The sequence below is a fragment of the Anthonomus grandis genome, chromosome 23, assembly GCF_022605725.1.
Source record: "Anthonomus grandis grandis chromosome 23, icAntGran1.3, whole genome shotgun sequence".
Classification (NCBI taxonomy): Eukaryota; Metazoa; Arthropoda; class Insecta; order Coleoptera; family Curculionidae; genus Anthonomus; species Anthonomus grandis.
In genome coordinates, this window is record NC_065568.1 from 873,152 (window position 1) to 878,864 (window position 5,713).

At 35.7% G+C, this 5,713-nt stretch overlaps 1 long non-coding RNA gene across 1 annotated transcript; it reads left to right on the forward strand.

Annotated features, from left to right (window-relative positions):
- The first annotated feature begins 3,669 nt into the window (after nucleotides 1-3,669).
- On the forward strand, nucleotides 3,670-5,173 carry LOC126749273 (uncharacterized). The gene is made up of 3 exons (XR_007664947.1): nucleotides 3,670-3,830; nucleotides 3,894-3,991; nucleotides 5,071-5,173. It is a non-coding gene; the product is annotated as an uncharacterized LOC126749273 (long non-coding RNA).
- Nucleotides 5,174-5,713: the final 540 nt, after the last annotated feature.

The following is a 5,713-nucleotide window of genomic DNA, read 5'->3' on the forward strand; positions in this document are numbered from 1 at the left end:
TTTATAATATATCAAGGATCTACTACTGAACTTGACCCACAGCAACTTGGTGTATTTGGTTCGGGTGCTGCAGTGGTACTAAACTTATCTGAACGAATCTCACACCCTAGGGTACAGTTATATTTTGACAACTATTTTTCAAATTATAACTTACTTCAGTACCTTAGAAATAGGCAAATATATACAACGTGCATAGCAAGAGCTGAAAGATTTAAAAATCTACCATTTTCGTCCGATAAGGATATGAAAATAAAAGGTCGACGTTGTTCCGAAGAAATTATTAGCGGGGATGGGGAAGTCATAATGACAAAATGGTACGACAACCGGCCAGTTGTAATGGCATCAAATTATATGGGAGTTGGTGATAAAGACCAGTGCCGGCGATGGGATAAAAAAGGGAAGGACTATATTTACGTTTTAATACCATAAGTAATAAATAACTACAACTCTAACATGGGGGGTGTTGACAAGATGGATTTCCTTATTACCTTGTATCGGACATTTATTAGGTCTAAAAAGTGGACTCTGAGAATGTTTGCTCATGCCATAGATATGGCATGCGTAAACGGCTGGTTGGAATATAAAGAAAAAGCTGCTAACTTGGGTGTGGCTAAGAATGATGTCCTAGATTTGCTTCACTTTAGAGCCTATGTTGCTGAGGTTTTAATCTTGGCAGGAAAAACATCTACTAGAAAGAGGGGCGACCAGCAGCTGTTAGTCCGGGTCCTTCAACGCTCAAACCGTTAAAAGTAAGACCAGAAATTAGACCAGTGGCCGAAGTTCGTTTGGACAGACTAGACCATTTGGCAACCAGCCATCATTCAGCCATCATATAAAGTACCAGGCTGTAAAGGACGGTCAAGAATTTTATGCCAAATATGTAACGTTCACCTGTGCCTTAAAAAAAAGGAAATGTTTTGCAATATATCATACAAAGTATTTTTTTGTTTTTATTTATCTTTTATAAGTGACTTATATGCAAGCAAGGATGAACCATTTAAAGACATTGGAAGTGAATACGTTCCTGAATCTGAGAGTGACAGTGAGGCGATTTTTAGCTCTGGAGAAGGTGAGAATGATTTGGAAAACCAGAGTATCCTAGAACAGAACACTGATACCAATTTAGACACCCCTGATACTTTTCAAAATGTACAAGATTTTGTTATACAGTGGGATTCAAATGAATTCGTTTCCACAGTTCATCAGTTTGACAGCACTCATAGTGGCCTCCAAAACGAAAGCTTATTGAACGAAAGCCGAGAGGTGGAGTATTTTCTGAACTTTTTCCCGAAGAAATAGTCAATGCTATTGTTGAAGAAACCAATCTTTTCGCACAACAACAAAACGCTAAGAAATGGAACAATATTGACTTAAAAGAGTTCTACGTTTTTATAGCACTTACAATGCTGATGACAGATGTAAAAAAGTCGGACCTGAAAGACTACTGGTCTACAGATTATTTGATTGGAACCCCATTCTTCCGGCAAGCGATGTCTCGTGATCGATATGTGCAATATCGAGCAATATATTGAGATACTTGCATTTTAGCAACAACGAAGCAGCAGTGGAAGGTAATCGACTATACAAGATCGAATCCATTGTGCATATGTTTCAAAAGAAATTTCGAAGCCAGTTTTACCCCTTCGAAAACATCGTAATAGATGAAAGCATGGTTTTGTTCAAAGGTCGGCTGGTATTCAAACAATATATAAAATCCAAAAGGCATCGATTTGGATTAAAATTATACGTTTTGTGCGACTGTGAAACTGGATATGTGTTGAATTTCATCGTATACGTTGGCAAAGAGGAAAATAAAAATGCAGATATCGACACAGGTCTAGGTTTGTCGGGAAATATAGTTGTAAAACTTCTAGAGCCCTATCTCAACAAAGGACATTCATTTTACAGTGACAATTATTACACCAGTCCATATTTGGCAAGCTATTTGTTTGAGCATAAAACTAATAGTTGTGGAACCGTACGTGCCAACAGAAAGCACATGCCGATATTTGAAAAAAAGTTAAAAAAAGGAGAAACTGAATGGAGGAGCAGTAACCATATTTTAGCTCTGAAGTAGAAAGATCGTCTTGACGTACAGATGCTCACAACTTTTCATGAGAATAAAATGATTATTCTTCCTAAAATAGACAGGATTACCAAGGAAAATAAGCAGAAACCATTATGTGTACTTTCATATAACGAAAACATGGGAGCCATAGATAGAGCTGACATGATGATTAGCAGTGTGGATTGTACAAGAAAAACCATTAAGTGGCATAAAAAATTATTTTTCCACATATTAGATATTTCTATGCTGAATGCTCACGCTTTATGGAAGACTCAAAACCCCAACCACACATCATTTCCTTCATTTCATCTACAAGTTATCCGACAGATACTTCAAAAGTAAGAATGTTTTTTTTTCTGATGGATTAATATTTGGATGGATTATTATTATTTATAGGTATCCAACAAATTATTCCCCTAAACCTGGAGCTTTGCATTGTACTGGACTTGCAAGGCTGTCGGAAAAACATTTTCCCGCGGAAGTCCCTCGAAAAAATGGCAAACTACAACTCAGAAGATGTTGGGTATGCTCTCACACAACAAAAGGGCCTAAGAAGAGAAAGGATTCAAAATATATGTGCAACAATTGTGGAGTCGGACTGTTTATTACGCCATGTTTCCAAATATACCACGAGCAAGTCGACTTTTAGAATATTATTTTTTTTAATTTATTTTTATTCTTTCTTTTGTATAGAGTTTAAGTTTCAGTCTGTCAATATATCTTTTGATTTGTGGAATAAATAAAATCATAAGTGAAATTTATTGTCAGCTTTTTACGTAATTTTTGTAATAAAAACCCATTTTTTAGAAGTGACGAATATATTCGTCAGCCGCCCATATGCCACTGTAAAAACTCCCGTCTGTGTGGCACGAAACCGACTTTTACCTGCCGTCGTGAAAGGGTTAAGAAAACTCAGAGATCCTACCACTAAATTATTTTTACAATTTTTGGATTTTATATTACCTTTTTTTAATAACCTTAATAAGGAAATGCAATCTGAGTCACCAAAAGTCCATGTTATTTATAAAAATATTAGTAACATTTTAAGAACTATGTTTGATTGTTTTTTAAAGCGAGATTATATAACAAATACACTTATTCAAAATATTAAATTTAAAAAGCCCGAGAATTTTTTGGCGATTGAAAATATATATTTGGGAGGAAATGTTGAACAGACGATTTTAACGGAAAGTATTTTAAATGAACAATTATTATTTTTTCGCCTAAAGGTGGGTCCAGACTTGAACATTTTAGCCCGAACGAACAGAAAGAGCTGAGCGAGCAAAGCCGAATTCGCTAAGTGTGGACTTGCGCCCGAGCCGAATCTAACGAGCCGGAACGTTTTCCGGAGCTTGTCGGTAAATCGGAAATGCTCAAAGAGGTTTATTGTTCGCCGAATTATTCAGTTGACGGAATTAATATAGTTCGCGCGGTTCGCAGCATTCGAGTTGTCTGTGTGTTTTGAAGGTACGGCAAAAATAAGAAAGAGTTATTTAGTTTTATTATTTAAATAATAATTTGATAATGGAGTGGAATAGGGAAGCATGTTTAAAATTAATTGACATTTATGGACAAAACCCTGTGTTGTGGAATCCCAAACACGGATTGTATTACAATAAAATAAAAAAGCATGACGCCTGGGTGAATATTGGTCAAAACATGCAGTGTGGTAGTGAAGAGGTAAAAAAGAAAATGGAGAGCATGTTGGCAAGTTTCAGGCGGGAAAAATCCAAAGGCAAAAAATCTGTTGGTACCGGTAAAGGTAATTTATACAGCACTGTGGACCAAATTAGGTGTTATATTTTAAAAACAATTTCTTTTATAGGTAGGCAAGAAGTGTATATATCCAAATGGTTTGCTTTCACCCGAATGGCCTTTTTATTAGACAGAGATGAACCAACAGAAACATTAACTTCTCTCAATGTAAGTATATTTGACTCATAAATAATAATAGGCAGAAACTGAAGTAATATTTACATAGGTATTAATTATATTTATTTATTGTAAAAGTAAGTTGCAAATTTATCCCGCACTTCTTTTGCTTCCAATGATGTTTTACGTGGAATTTGCCTGATGGGTATGAATGATGACAAATCATTGTTGCCTTCACTTCTCCAGTTACCAGGAATTATATTTCCCATGCTGTCTTCTTGGTCAAATGTTCCAGGGGGAGTATAAGTATTTCGAGATTTACTTTTTCGTAGAAAGTTATGTAGGCATACTGCTGTCATGACTACGTATTTTGCCTTTTCTGGTTCCAATAGCATGGGTTTTCGTAAAACTCGAAAAACTGCAGAAACAATGCCGAAAACATTCTCTACAACTCTTCTTGCACGACTTAGGTGGTAGTTGAATTTTCTTTGCGTTGTACCTTTTTCGTGCATCCCCGAGTACGGTTTCATTATCCTCTTTGTCAAGGGAAATGCCTCATCTGCTAAGAAAACATATGGCATATTATTGCCTATTTCGGGCAGTAACTTGTCCATAGGAAGGTGTAGCCTGTCTTCTGTGATTTTTCTATGTAGTGAAGTATGTTTAGAAACACCGCCGTCTGAAATTCTACCTTGAGAACCAATGTCCACAAAAATAAAATTGTATGCCGCATCCACAACTGCAAATAACACAATACTAAAATTTGATTTATAATTATAATATTCACTTCCAGTATTGAAAGGGCTTGTTATTATAATATGTTTCCCATCCATGGAGCCCACACAATGTGGAAATTGCCATTGTTCGTAAAAAATCTTGGAAATTTGAAGCCATTCTTCGGCAGTTGATGGAATCTGAAATAAAATAAAAAACGGCCTAAGTTTAGGACTAAATTTAAAAAAAAAATATAGATGCACAATTATTTTTTGATATATTTTATATATCAAAAAATATTCTTGAAAACGGTTCGTGCACTTGTCGGTTTAAACCTATACCTTATTTTTTAATTAGGAGTTGTTGACGAAATTTTTGGTTATGTTATTTTAATGAGGAAATGTTTTTTTTTCTAGGATGACACAGAAACGATGGAGGCTGCTTCGCAAGAAGATATTGAGGATTCCCTTGATCAATCTACAGATATAAATGATGATCATTCACAAAACGACAGAGGCAATCTTGATGAAAGCCAAACCGAACTTCCTCAAGTGAAAAAAACATGTCGTGTAAACTTAAAAAAAGGAACAAAACAGAACATATCTCGGGAAGATAGCACTATTGCCGAAGCCTTTGGAATGCTAAAAAGCGTAGTAGCAAAGGAAAAGCCCGCAGAAATATCCGATAGTTGTACTGATTATGGAAAGCATGTGGCAAATAAGCTGAGAAATTATTCGGAGAGGACTAAAGCGATAGTACAGTACCATTTTAATAATATATTATTTCAAGCTGACATGGGTAATTTTGAAATAAATAGAAATGCAGCAGCTATGAATGTTGCTGCAAACTATCAGAATTCGTCCATAACTTTGCCCACTGGTCACTTTACGACACCCATTCCAACACCTTCTCCACAAGAAATGTCACAAAGTGAAGTTTCATATACTGATTTGTCAACTCCGATCAGCGAAGTTAATGCTCAAGAAGAAACAGGTTCACTTGGAACAGCCGCTAATTTCTTAAGCAACTGGCAAATTGAACATTACTAACTACCTACCA